The sequence below is a fragment of the Heteronotia binoei genome, chromosome 17, assembly GCF_032191835.1.
Source record: "Heteronotia binoei isolate CCM8104 ecotype False Entrance Well chromosome 17, APGP_CSIRO_Hbin_v1, whole genome shotgun sequence".
In the NCBI taxonomy this organism is placed as follows: domain Eukaryota; kingdom Metazoa; phylum Chordata; class Lepidosauria; order Squamata; family Gekkonidae; genus Heteronotia; species Heteronotia binoei.
In genome coordinates, this window is record NC_083239.1 from 42,507,264 (window position 1) to 42,522,594 (window position 15,331).

Here is a 15,331-nt window from a genome sequence, read left to right on the forward strand (position 1 = left end):
TGAGAAAAAAAACCCAGCTTTGTCTGGGTCATTTGGTGAGTGGTTAGGTGTGCGGAATCTTATTTTGGAGAACCGGGTTTGATTCCCCACTCTTCCACTTACGGCTGCTGGAATGGCCTTTGGTCAGCCATGGCTCTTGCAGGAGTTGTCCTTGAAAGGGCAGCTGCTGTGAGAGCTCTCTCAGCCCCACCTACCTCACAGGGTGTCTGTTGTGGGGGAAGAAGATACAGGAGATTGTAAGCTGCTCTGAGTCTCTGATTCAGAGAGAAGGGCGGGGTATAAATCTGCAGTTGTCTTTTCTGAGACTCTGAGATTCGTAGTAGAGGGCAGGATATAAATCCAATATCTTCTTCTTCCTCCTCCTGCTCCTTCTTCTTCTTCTTCTTCATAATTTCATTGTCTGAGAATGTGATTGAATTGGATTCTGGTCCTTCTAGAGGGCCACTTTAGGCTAAGTGTGTCCAGGGACTGAACCAGGAAAGAGGACACTGACTTCATGTGACCACAGGCAGCTGCCTTATACTGAGTCAGACCGCTGGTTTTATGAAAGCCAGCGCTGTCCATTCTGGATGGTAGCAGCTCTCCAGAGCCTCAGATTAAAGCTTTCCACAAGTTTCACAGCTTTGTGTCTAAAAGAGAAATGAGAATAAGTAAGCTAAATAAATCCATGGAGATGTGGAATGGTCATGAGTAGCCCCATCTTCTCAGCTCACAGAAGCTAAGCAGGGCTAATACTTTGATGGGGGACAACCAAGAAAGGCTCTTCAGGGGAAAGGAATGGCAGATAATGTCCAGTTGCTTGTGCCCCAAGAAGCTTCCCCCCCAGGACAAAGGAGATAGCTAGCATAAGGACAAATAGGGACATGTAAACAGGATCTAATGGGAGTAGTGTTGTGCTGAGAGTTGTGATGTGGCCAGGCAGGGGGCCTCAGCTCATTAGCTGTTCATGCTAGAGTCTTGACATGGTGTTTGTAAAACTGTACAGTGTCATGAGTAAAAACTCTGCATACTTTCAGACTACTCTGCTGCCTGATTTCCTATGGATGCAGCAGTTAAAGATAGGGTTGTTAATCCTCAGGTGGGGACAGTCCCCCTGCTTCAGGGTCATCAGAAAGTGGTGTGGGGGAGGGAAATGTCTGCTGGGCACTCCATTATTCTCTATGGAGACTGATTCCCATAGGGTATAATGGAAATTTGATCCACGGGTAACTGCGGCTCTGGGGGGCTGTTTTTTGAGGTAGAGGCACCTAATTTTCAGCATAGCATCTGATGCCTGTCCTCAAAATATCCTCCAAGTTTCAAAAAGATCAGACCAGGGGGTCCAATTCTATTAGCCCCCAAAGAAGGTGCCCCTACTCTTCATTATTTCCAATAGAAGGAAGGCATTTAAAAGGTATGTTGTCCCTTGAAATGTGATGGCCAGAACTCTCTTTGGAGTTCAATTATGCTTGTCACACCCTTGCTCCTGGCTCCACCCCCAATGTCCCCAGATATTTCTTGAATTGGACCTGGCAACCCTAGTTAAAGGCCAGATTCTAGGTACATAGGGGCAGGCTGTGGTCAATGAAACCAGCTTAGGCTTTGGGAAATTCTTTGAGATTTAGGGATGGTGCCTGAGGGGTGCATAGATTGGGGAGACCTTGTGGGGTGGATAGCTTTGGGGGACCTTGGTGAACCCAAGTGTGAAAGTTGCTATTTTCTCCAGTGGAACTGATCTTGATAGTCTGGATAACTGCTGTAATTCTGGGAGATCTCTATCTTCGATCTGGAGGCAGTCAATCATAGACTGCTCCCTTCCCTGTTTGTTTGAAAATTAACCATTTCTGCAGTTCTGTCCGACTCCTGCCTTCTGCTGTGCAAGCATAAGAAGGGCTCAGAAGGAAAGAAAAGCATTGAAGGGCTAAAAGTGTAACGCTGTGTTGGATAAATAAGGCACGGAGGCGATCAATTGTTATTTAAAATGAAACTCTTTATCTAAGTCTATCAGGAAGTGGAGGGAACGGGATGGTCCTTAAGAAAATAACAAAGTACTTAAAAACTAAAAAGGTAAAGAAAGTCCCCTGTGCAAGCACCAGTCGTTTCCGACTCTGGGGTGATGTTGCTTTCACAATGTTTTCACGGCAGACTTTTTACAGGGTGGTTTGCCATTGCCTTCCCCAGTCATCTGCGCTTTCCCCCCCAGCAAGCTGGGGACTCATTTATCCAACCTCGGAAGGATGGAAGGCTGAGTCAACCTTAGCCGGCTACCTGGAAACCAGCTTCCACCAGGATCGAACTCAGGTCGTGAGCAGAGAGTTCAGACTGCAGTACTGCAGCTGGAACAACAAATAGAACAATAGAACAAATAGCTGGAACAACAAATAGAAATTTTTAAAGATCATTATAGCACTTGAAACAGTTTTATGTTTTTTGTATCTTTTTATATCTCATTGTGCTTTTATGTTCCATGTATTTACACGGATGAGTAAGCTACCCCGTGCCTGCTTTCATGGGGAGGTCGGGATATAAATTGAATAAAATAATAAATAATTTTTTAAAAAAAGCACAGAGTCCCATAAAGAACAAGTCAATTTCACTGCATGACTCTGGAAGAGCTCTCGATCCTTGAGGGGCTATAGAAAATCCCAAATAATTGCTCGCACCGAGTCTAACCGCAAAAATCAGCTCCCAAGAAAAAATTGCCTTCACGTGATCACCAGCTTGAAATACCACATTTTGCTGAATGCAGCATTTTCATAAGCTGAATAAATATTACTTATAAACCATCTCTTGCACATGCCCATCTCTCACAATATAATTTTCAAATGATGGCCATCATTACTTATGTATACTTATAAAAAGGTTTCTGAATGTTTCTACTTTAAGGATGTGTTAAGCGTATGTTTTAGGCATAGTTGTTTTGTATTCTGAGACGTTTTTTTGTAGCAGGAACTCCTTTTCATATTAGGCCACACCCCCTAATGTAGCCAATCCTTCAGGAGCTTACAGGGCTCTTCTTACAGGGCCTATTGTAAGCTCCAGGAGGACTGACTACATCAGGGGTGTGTGGCCTTATATGCAAAGGAGTTCCTGCTACAAAAAAAGCACTGCCTAATAGGCAATTCATCTCTTTTCTACAGCCTTGACAGGAAGAAACTAACTCATTAACCAGCTGAAAACACTGATAAGTGAAAACTACCCATACAGTTTAACATACACACTGATTAAATACAGGACTGGCTCTGAGACACTTTGTACTTCCAGGTCAGGTCTGTGCTGAAATCAAATCCCTATAATGGCTGAAATTTAGATCTTGCCATATCCCTGTTTTCAGATTTTTATTGGATTTCAGTATAAGGAGGGGGAAAATAGTGCAGGGGTACAGAAGCAAGAAAAAAAGGGTAATTAGGGTGGACATAAGACAAAGAAACATTAACCAACAAAGGAAAAGAGAAGCAGTAAATAACTATTAAATTTCTACCTTTCAAACCTAATATATAATTTTTTTTCTACCTGCAAGTTTTAAATTTTAACTCAATACAACCATCACATCCTACCGTTTTTTTATTTTGTTATATATTTGTAATTATTTTTTGCTTATGATATAAATCTAAACAATTCATTTTAATACCAACAGTGAGAAAAGCAAAAAAGTCAGCCACTAAATAAAACCGGCTGTGCATTTTTAATCTCATTAGCAGTAAGTACTAACTTTGTCACCAACAACAGTAATCATAAGCAGGGAAGATGAACATAGTCTTTTTGACCTTAATACTTCCTTAATTGTTTCAAAAATAAGAGACGAAAGATAAGAGAAACAAAAGCCAAAATAAAACTTAGCATAGAATACCTTATCTATTTCAATATCAGCAGAATCTGTTGTTAAAAGAAAAAAAACACCAATATGAGAATAACCAGGAGCAGATCTTTCAAGATCTTGCCATATCCCAGCAGACTGGACCATTAAACAGGAGAAATTCTCCATCTTTGGGGCTTGTTAGACATAATCCCATTCTAATCAATGCAGCCCTCAGGGCTCCGGAGAAAAAGACTGATGTTGATGATCTTTTTTTCTTTCACAGAAATGTTTCGGGCTGAAGCAAATATATATTTCCAAGGTTGTACAACACCAAATACATGTTTGGTTCGGAATTCAGATCCAAGAGGTGCCCCTGATGAAGTGAAATTCGTATTCACCAAAATCCAGTGCTTCCCAAGCTATGGAGACTTGAATGTGTCAACGGGGGAGTCCAAATTCTCCACTTTTTGGAGTCCACAATTCCTAGATGAGGAAAAGGAAGTTGGGGGCCAAGAGAATTGAACAGAAAAGGTCTGACATTCAGGTCTCCTGGGTCACCTTCTCTCTGGGGGGGAGGGGGGGTGAAGGGGACACAGGGGTGGGAAGACAAATTAGTGTCTGAAATTAGTGACAGTCTGATGTGCGGGATAAATCTTCACTGAATCACAATCCATATAAAGCACCATGTCAAATACAGCTTATTCCATGTGTATGCTTCTAAAAGGAATCATATGTCAAGGGATGGAAGGAGAATTGCAGATGGAAGACATGGAAGAAGAAGAAGACTGCAGATTTATACCCTGCCCTTCTCTCTGAATCAGAGACTCAGAGCGGTTTACAATCTCCTATATCTTCTCCCCCCACAACAGACACCCCGTGAGGTGGGTGGGGCTGAGAGGGCTCTCACAGAAGCTGCCTTTTCAAGGACAACTCCTGCGAGAGCTATGGCTAACCCAAGGCCATTCCAGCAGCTGTGAGTGGAGGAGTGGGGAATCAAACCCGGTTCCCCCAGATCAGAGTCCGCGCACTTAACCACTACACCAAACTGGAATTTGAGCATTTTTGCATGCCCAGCCCAGCTTCACACAAATGGAGAGGGGGGCGTTGGCATAGGGAAGTGATGGAGACACCGGCTATGATGCATCCACCAGAGATCCTTCACCAACTCCAGGCATGCAACCAAAGGATTAGTGGGTGAATCAGGGAGATGCAATAAAATGGGATTTAACAGGATTCAGGAAACACAGACTTATTAGGTATATTGCTTTTTTGGATACATATTTATCCTACCAGCACTTTTTTTAGTAGGGGAAAAAAACCCAGCAGGAACTCATTTGCATATTCATTGACATCACCATTGTTTTACACAGGGCATTTATTGTAGGAAAAAACCAGGAGGAACTCATTTGTGTATTAGGCCACACACACACACACACACCCCCGATCCCACACCAGCCGGAAGCTGCTCTGAGTCGCTGATTCATAAAGAAGGGCAGGGTATAAATCTGCAATTCTTCTTCTTCTCAGGCAACATGGCCCACATCTAACCTGGGCCTCGTGTCCATGCAAATTGAATTCCCAGCTGGGAACTCACAACTGCATGAGGATTGCAAAGACTTGGGGAGGAAATGAAAGGTATAGTTCTCAGTCAAGAGTTCTCAAGGGATGAGCAACCAAACACAATTGAACCACCTCGAAGAACCTGCCTATAATAGATGAATATATGTTTATTCCACAGTCTATTCTCTGCCAATGTGGGTGCTGTAGATTTACAAATACATACCAGGGATTCTTGATTCCACACAAAAGAAACTTCTGAGCCCTGGTATAAAAGGTAAAGGCAGTCCCATGTGCAAGCACCAGTCATTTCCAACTCTGGGATAACGTCGCATCATGACGTTTTCACGGCAGACTTTTTATGGGGTGGTTTGCCATTGCCTTCCCCAGTCATCTACACTTCCCCCCAGCAAGCTGGGTATTCATTTGACCGACCTTGGAAGGATGGAAGGCTGAGTCAGTCTTGAGACGGCTACCTGAACCCAGCTTCTGCTGGGATCAAACTCAGGTCATGAGCAGAGAGCTCAGACTGCAGTACTGCAGCTTTACCACTCTGAACCACAGGGCAAAATCAATAATGGTATCATGAAAATGATATGAAAATTAATTTGGAAATAATCATATATCCCATCTTATAACTCCCACCTCTGCTGCTGTCTTGTAAAAGAAAAGAGGCAACGCAACATTAGCATGCTGACAACCTGCTGCAACTATGAGAATTAACTTGATTAACATGTGGAATTCACTGCCACAGGAGGTGGTGGTGGCTACAAGCACAGACAGCTTCAAGAGGGGTATGGATAAGCATATGGAGCAGGGGTCCATCAGTGGCTATTAGCCACAGCTTATTGTTGGAACTCTCTGTCTGGGGCAGTGTTGCTCTGTATTCTTGTGCTGGGGGAGGGCACAGTGGGAGTACTTCTAGCCCCACTGGTGGACCTCTTGATGGCACTTGGGTTTTTTGGCCACTATGTGATGCAGAGTGTTGGACTGGATGGGTCATTGGGCTGATCCAACATGGCTTCTCTTATGTCCTTATGTTCTTATAAAATTAAGTGTAGCTGAGAAATGGGGAAGTGAGTCCTCTTCCTTGTGTACTGCCTTGTCAATGCACTTTAGTGACAAGTGCCCTTTCCTTTTTGTGCTGGAAAATGGTTTAGTAAACGATCACTAAAGTGCCTTGAAAGTGCATTTCCCGCTGTGTGTGAAAGCAGCCTGAATGAAAGGGCATCCTGCCACACTAGAGAATAGTAAGAAGCAGAAAGACGTTGCTGTTCTCTGCTGCTTAGCCTAACTTTTGGTTTGGCTGTAATATCTATTACACCCAGATACTTGGAGTAAAAGGACTCTTTACAGAGCAGCTCCCCCCACCCCCCACAACATACTTTTAAAGTGTCCCTTTGGGAAAGATCAGATGTATTTTCTGTACATGCCATCCCAGCCTAGTAGAGTAAGTCATACCCTTTATTTATTTATTTATTTATTTATTTATTTATTTATTTAATCTAATTAAGTTATATCCCACCATCCCCGCCGAAGGCAGGCTCAGGGTGGCTCACAAATTATAGGTCACACAATCACATTAGTGTGGCCAAATAAGACAACATAAGAACATAAGAGAAGCCATGTTGGATCAGGCCCATCCAGTCCAACACTGGACTGATGGACCTCTGCTCCATATTTTTATTTAACCCCCTCTTGAAGCTGTCTATGCTTGTAGCCGCCACCACCTCCTGTGGCAGTGAATTCCACATGTTAATCACCCTTTGGGTGAAGAAGTACTTCTTTTTATAAACATAAAACATTAAGAAGTGCTGCTCCTCTCAGGAACCTCTTGAGATGAGGATGTAACAGCAACAATATACCTCTCTTTGTCCCCCTAACTGCTGAAATGGCAGCAACTTGTCTCCTTATGGTGTTTGTACTAAGCCCTTTTTCTAATCCCAACTGCAAAAAGGCTAAAACAAACCCTAAGGATGCTGTCATGACCCAGATGGGTTGCTGACTAACACTGCCACCACTCTGGATTGGGTCCCTCCCAAGCCCAACCAAAAATGCCCCTTTTAGCCGAGAAACACAGGCGTGATGACCAGGCAGAGAACATTAAAAAGATAAAGGTTTATTAATACAGGGATGGATATTTAAACAAGGCAAGATGCTTAATAGATATAACAGTGCACAAAGGAAAAGGAAAATAAACCCTAACGCGGCTACCTGTACTTCCCCCCTTGTCTGTTAGTCGTCAGGGCCCACAGCTCTTTTCCCCAGGCCGACTTGCCTGTGACTCACTCTGCCTTCTGAGTGAGGGATCCTTCTCTCAGCCACGGATAGGGTTGCCAATCCCCAGGTGGGAGCAGGGGATCCCCCAGTTTGGAGTCCCTCCCCCGGTTCAGGGTCCTCAGAAAGCGGGGGGGTGGGGTGGGGGGAGGGAAATGTCTGCTGGGAACTCTGTTATCCCCTATGGAGATTTATTCCCATAGAAAATCATGGAGAATTGATCCGCGGTTATCTGGGGCTCTGGGGGGGCTGTTTTTTGGGGTAGAGACACCAAATTTTCAGTATAGCATCTAGTGCCTCTCCCCAAAATACCCCCAAAGTTTCAAAAAGATTGGACCAGGGGTTCCAATTCTATGAGCCCCAAAAGAAGGTGCCCCTATCCTTCATTATTTCCTATGGAAGGAAGGAATTAAAAAGGTGTGCCATCCCTTTAAATTTGATGGCCAGAACTCCCTTTGGAGTTCAATGATGCTTGTCACAGCCTTGATCTTGGCTCCACCCCAAAGTCTCCTGGCTCCACCCCCAAAGTCCCCAGATATTTCTTGAATTGGACTTGGCAACCCTAGCCACGGACCGTCCCCCCAGCCTGACTCTTTGAGAGAAATGAACACAGTTCCACAACCCACAAAGTTTATGTATCAATCATACAATTCTCATACATGTATCTTCCTCATACAATCCCTGAACACTGATTGGTTACAGTGGGTGCCAAGCACTGTGGGGATTGTAGGCTGTGTCTGCTTTCTACTCCCACTCTGGTCTCTAGGCCTAGGCCTCCCTAGGCCTTGTCTCCTAGACTTGCACAGATCATGACAGATGCCGACATGGAATTTAGGCCATTACCTTCACACAACCCTAGAAAACACCACCCTAGTATTATTGTAAACCCTGTTTGTGGAATGTTTCATGAGGCCAGCTTAACCGCTGCTCTTTGATAACCTAGGCTTTCTAACTGTTGCCGCTCAACCTCTAGGCAGTGAGGTTGAGCCTCTCTGGGCATGGATGGATCACTGTTCCCAGAAAAAGTATATCCTCCCTTCGTGGAAGTGTCCAGAGAGCTGCCACTGACAGTGTTTTCAGTTCTTGGAACCATGGCCTTCATGGCCACCACAGGGCATTTACGACTATTTTGGTTTCTTGTATTAGAACTACTTGAAGCAACCTTGTTATTAGTTGTAGGGGAGGAAACATGTACAACAGACCCTTTGGCCAATCCTCACTTAAAGCATCTACGCCTATAGCGTTTCGGTTTCTGCTTTTGGCCATGAACAATGGTACCTGTCTGTTGTTCTCTGTGGCAAATAAGTCCACCTTGGGTGTCCTGAATTTCTGACATGGTTGAAGAAAAACTTCCTTGTTGAGTTCCTACTCTGTCTGGTTGGCTGATTGTCAACTCAACCAAGCCACATTATTCTGGCCTGCGCCTTGAGAGACTGCAAATTGACTTCTGCCCACTGGATCATTTGAGATTTTTTGTGTGTGTGTGGACAGCTATGGTGAACTTGGGCAGTATAATAAAAAGTAGAGACATCACCCTGCCAACAAAAGTCCATATAGTCAAAACAATGGTATTCCCAGTAGTAATGTATGGCTGTGAGAGCTGGACCATAAGGAAGGCCGAGCACAGAAGAATAGACGCTTTTGAGCTGTGGTGCTGGAGAAAAATCTTGAGAGTCCCTTGGACTGCAAGAAGATCAAATCAGTCAGTCCAAAGAGAAATCAATCCTGACTGTTCCCTGGCAGGTCAGATGCTGAAGCTGAAGCTCAAATACTTTGGCCACCCAATGAGAAGGGAGCACTCACTGGAGAAGATCCTGATGCTGGGAAAGACAGAAGGCAAAAGAAGAAGGGGACGGCAAAAGATGAGATGGCTGGACAGCGTGACTGATGTAACAAACACAAATTTGAGCAGACTTCGGAGGATGGTGGAAGACAGGAGGGCCTGGTGTGACTTTGTCCATGGGGTCGCAGAGTCAGACTCGGCTGTGCAACTGAACAACAAAAATATATTGTTTCCCCCCTTGTTTGTTGACCTAGGTTTTTGCCATGGTGTTGTTCGTCCAGACCAGAACATGTTGTCCCTTCAGGACCTCCTTGAAATGAACCAAGGCTAATCTGGCAGTTTTGAGCTCCAGAAAATTGATGCTCTTGTGCCTTTCTAATGGAGACCACTGACCCTGAGTCATTCGTCCCTGGGCATGGGCTCCCCAGCCCCACAGTCTCGCATCTGTTGTGACAACTAGTGTTTTTGGTTCTCTCAGTGGTTGACCTGACAGGAAACGCCCTGGAGTCAACCACCAACCTAGTTCTGCCTTTAAGAAATTTGGGATTTGCAGGCTCATGACCTCTTGTGAGCCATGGCATTCTATTAGGGGAGAAGAAAGCGTTGAAGAGGTTGAGCATGAAATCTGGCCCACTGGATTATCTCCTAGCATGAAACTAACATCCTGAGCAATTGAGCAAGGACCAATTGCTTTTCAACTTGTTCATTAATGATTTGGAGTTGGGAGTAAGCCGTGAAGTGGCTAAGTTTGCAGATGACACTAAAATGTTTAGGGTGGTGAGAACCAGAGAGGATTGTGAGGCACTCCAAAGGGATCTGTCAAGGCTGGGCAAGTGAGGGTCCACGTGGCAAATGAGGTTCAATGTGACCAAGTGCAAAGTAATGCATATTGGGGCCAAAAATCGTAACTATAAAAACAAATTGATGGGTTGTGAACTGGCAGAGACTGACCAAGTGAGAGATCTTGGAGTTGTGGTAGATAACTCACTGAAAATGTCATGGCAGTGTGCAACTGCAAATAAAAAAGGCCAGCTCTATGCTGGGAATTATTAGAAAGGGAAGTGAAAACAAATCAGCCAGTATCATAATGCCCCTGTATAAATCAATGGTGCAGCCTCATTTGGAATACTGTAGCAGCCCCACACCTGTGGAATGAGCTCCTGGAGGAGGTCAGGGCCCTACAAGAGCTCATTCAGTTTCACTGTACAGGGCCTGTAAGACGACACTCTTCCATCAGGCATTTGCAAGATAGACCAGGCCCGTAGCTACGAGGGGGCCTGTGGGGCTACAGCCTCCCGACTGCTAGACGGAGCCCCCTGACTGTCGATGCGCTTAGAGCTCAAGAGGGTGATCTTTAGTGATGCAAGAATGAAGGTTGCACACAGTAGTTGTAAAACCACTATATACAGTTTATTTACACACCATTCACTCTCCACTCCGACAATATGCTCCGCTGCTCTCCAACTTCCTTAACCCACACATAGCCAAGTGTCTTTGTACATTTATACATCAAGTAACCAATCAGCATCTTGCTGAGTCATGCTGACTGTGCTTCTGGCTGATGCAACCTCTGGCACCCAGCCACCTACTGTCATTTAGATGATCTAGCTTCTACCATTAGTTTCACTTTCCCAGCATGTGCTATAAACTGTCACTTCTGTCAAATATAAGCAACACCCCTCCTCAGTTTATAAGCTCATGCTGCAATCCATTACAATATTACATATTAATATTCTCCATAGTAACACTGATATATACAGTTTACATTTCTTTCATATTTACAATTGTCACAGTTCAGTATTCAGCCTCTGAAACTCTGTGCTGGCACACACACATTTAGCTCTGCTTGCTAATTAGCTTGCAAGCACATTCATATCAGTTAGATAACTTCCCAGGCTGAGCACTCTCCTTATCTCTGCTGGCTCGTTCTGCCAGAGCATTTACCGTACCTTGTTTGGTATAGAGGCACACTGTTTTTCAGTACACACATTTTACAGCTTTGAGTTTTTACATTTTGTTTTAACAGTTACAGTTTGGAATTTCATTACATTTCAGCTTAACAATTACATTTTACAGTTACAGCTTAACACATTTTGGAGCAGCCAGTTCTGTCTTTGATGTTACATTCATTCTTTTTTAGTATTCTAGCATATATTTATTTGCACATTGAACTCTTTTCATTTAGTTACTGTTTAAAACCACTCTTCCAGGCTAGTAGCTTATGTCTCTTCCTCTTCTTTGGAAGATTTGCCATACAGCAATTCCAGTACACTTGGATAATTTTTAGGTTCATCATCATATATATAATCTCCCTCTCCCTCTGTGGAAGAGGTACCAAAATTTAAATCCAGTGCACTCTGGTAACACCTGGGCTCTCCATTAGGCAGATAACCTCCATTGCCCAAATAATGTATCTCATTATCATAGCCGTACAGCTTCGGCGGCATTCCTTTATTTTCCCTTGCAGAGACTCTGATTTCAGCTGGTTCACTCTTTACAGCCTCAGAGCTCTCCTGCTCAATCCTGCCTGAACTGCCTGCACCGTCCTCCTCCTGTTTCAGTGAGGGAATTTCCTTACTTTCATCTGGCTTTTGCCCCTCCTCACTTTTCAGAGACAGCTGCAGTTCAGCTTTCTTGGGCATTTCATTTGCATTTATATCAGACCAATTTTCATCTCCACAAAACGATGCTGATCGGCTTAGTTTTATTACATCATTCCCGTCCACAAACCTGTAAGACTTCATGCCGTTTTGATAGCCCACAAACACTAGTTTCCTGGCTCTAGCACCACCCTTCCTCCTTTTGTCCAGAGGAATGTTAACCCATGCCTTAGACCCAAAGATCCTAAGGTAGTCCAGAGTTGGCTTTTTCCCATATAGGACTCTGTAGGGTATATCATTCAGAGCTTCAGTCCACAACCTATTAGATATATAACAGGACGTTTTTAATGCTTCTCCCCAATATGCCAGCTTCAATCCACTGTCTTCCAGTAAAGCGTGGCACATCCCCTGGAGAATAGCTGCTCTGCATTCTACCACCCCGTTCTCCCACGGAGAGGAGACATTGGCAACCCTGTGATTTATGCCCTCTTGTTTCAGATAGCTGGCAAAGTCTTTGCTTAAAAATTCACCTCCCTGGTCTGTTTGGAGTGCGGCTATCTTAGCATTTAATTGCTTTTGTACTCTCTTTGCCCAGTACTTAAATGTAGGAAACACATTAACTTTTATGCTTGATTGCATACACCCACGCAAACCTGCTGTAATCGTCAACCAAAACCAAGCCAAATCTATTTTTAGAAACACTGGGTGCATACGGCCCCACAACGTCTTCATGGACTAATTGGAGTGGTCTTTCAGACACACGCTCACTCCTCTTTGATGCTGGAAATGCTTTTGATTTAGCTTCTTTACAAACATTACAGTCTAGAAACACATTGCATTTGTCCACCTTTTCCCCTTGCAATATTTCTAGGGTTTTATTTATAGTATTATAACTGGCGTGGCCAAGCCTTCTATGCAACCGGTGAATGCACCTGCTGTGTGGTTGTTTATTCCACACCATCTGTGCCTTCCCCACTGTCTGCCCAAGCTCATAGACGTTAGCTTTTAATACACCCTTAGCCAGCCTTTTACCCTTTTTCAAGATTTCACAGCCCTTATCATCAAACACCACTGTGAACCCAGCTGTTGCCAGGACTGAGACGCTTAACAAATTAGTCTCTAACTCTGGCACACACAGCACATTACTGAAAGTATGATTAAGTCCAGGAAAATGGACTGTGCCTTGGCAAAGCACGTCAGCCACCCGGCCATCAGCCAAGCTTACTGTTTTTTGACTAGCCGGTCTGCTGTCCTGCAACTGGTCTTGTTTGCAGCAAAAGATCTGCGTAGCCCCAGAGTCAACGATCCACAGCACACTCTGCAGCCCCGGGCCAGTTCTCACCAGAGTTGCCTGTGTCCTTGAAGACTGTTGCTGGCTCTTTCTCTGCTGCTGTTGAGGACACCTCCTCTGCAAATGCCCGAACTGGTTACACAGATAACACCGCTTCTTCTGCACTTGCAAAGAACTTTCCTCCTCCTTCGCCTGCCAGCTGGAAACGTCTCCCACAGACTTCTGCTTCTCCTTGCGGTCAGCCTGCTCCTTCTTACTTTCCAGCTGCCTTTGCTCCTCAGCCAAGAGTTTGCCGGTCACATAAGGCAACGTCAGCTTGTCGGCATCTTGCCCTTCAAACGCTATCACCAGCATATCGTATCTCTCATCCAGAGAGCTTAATATTAGGTAGACTTCATCTTCCTCAGCCACCGCTTTCCCTCTCGCCTCTAGCTCTTGGAAACAAACAGACATACCGTCGAGGTGGTCCCTCATCGACTCCCCGGCCAGCATACGTTTCCTGTAGAGCCTCCGAGTCAGGGATATCAACGAGCCTGCTGATTTCTGTACATACACGGCCTTGAGAGCTTCCCAAGCCGCCTTAGCTGTCTGGTGCCCACGGACATGCACCAGCTGGTCATCTGAGACACTTAAAATGATAGTGGCTAGAGCCTTTTGGTCCTGAACGGCCTCTGCCAGTGTGGGATCAGCGGGAGGAGCTGACACACAGTCCCAAAGCCCCTCTCTCTTCAGGAAATGCTCTAACCTCAATGACCAGATGTTGTAGTTGGTGGTGGTGAGTTTCTCCACCAGCACGGTAGCTGCTGCTGTAGCCATCCTGCGCAGCCTCCGTCGTTCAGCCACTGCTGGTCTCACCTCCAAGGCAGCCTCTGGAGCACCTCAGCGTCCTTTCTTCACCACCTCTCTCAGGACTTCTAGGCGCAGCGGAAGCGTGCTGGGCCGATAACCCTGTCAATGCTCTTAGAGCTCAAGAGGGTGATCTTTAGTGACGCAAGAATGAAGGTTGCACACAGTAGTTGTAAAACCACTATATACAGTTTATTTACACACCATTCACTCTCCACTCCGACAATATGCTCCACTGCTCTCCAACTTCCTTAACCCACACATAGCCAAGTGTCTTTGTACATTTATACATCAAGTAACCAATCAGCATCTTGCTGAGTCATGCTGACTGTGCTTCTGGCTGATGCAACCTCTGGTACCCAGCCACCTACTGTCATTTAGATGATCTAGCTTCTACCATCAGTTTCACTTTCCCAGCATGTGCTATAAACTGTCACTTCTGTCAAATATAAGCCCCTAACCAACCCCCAGTGCCTCGGCAGCATCCTTCTCCATTCCTCTGTCATTAAAATTGCGCTGGAGAGGTGGCAGGAAGAGCCACCACCCTCCCTGCCCCATTTAAAGGGCCCGCCGATCAGCTGGTCTGTGGGGCCTTTAAATTGCCTGTGGAGGAGGCTGAGGGCTGCTTCTGCCACTGCTCCGGGGATCAGCCCAGCAAAGGTGAGAGAAGCCAACCACAAGGCATGCCAAGGCTTTCCCTTTGCCTCTCTGCTCCCACTAGTCCTGCGCACCACCCGGGAGCTGAGCAGGGCAGTTGCCCCTGCTGGAGATCAGTTGTAAAAGGTGAAGATCTCCAGATCCCTACTCCCTCCCAGTGGCAACTTCCCGACCCTGCCACTGCTCTGCCCTGCCCTGCTTCAGGTAGCCCCAACCAAGTCCTGCAGCTTCCCAGTTTGGGAAAGCCAGCGCCCTCCCCTGTCTGAGGTGCCGGGAAGGACAAGTGGAGTGGGTCCAGCTGCAGAGCGGGGGCGCTGGGGGAAGGCAGGAGGAGGATGAAAAGTCCCTCCCTGCAGAAAGGCCTGGGTGCGCCAGGGGTTTCTGTTGGGGCTGACGCCAGGCAAGAGGGCGCCTGCAAGGAGAGGCTGTTCTGGCCCTCAAGCGGGCAGCGGTGGTAGGGAGCGGATGGCTGCATTGCAGGCTTTCTCTGCCAGACAGGGCAAGGTAGGGTAGACTGGCACACACAAGCAGAGGTCCCGGCT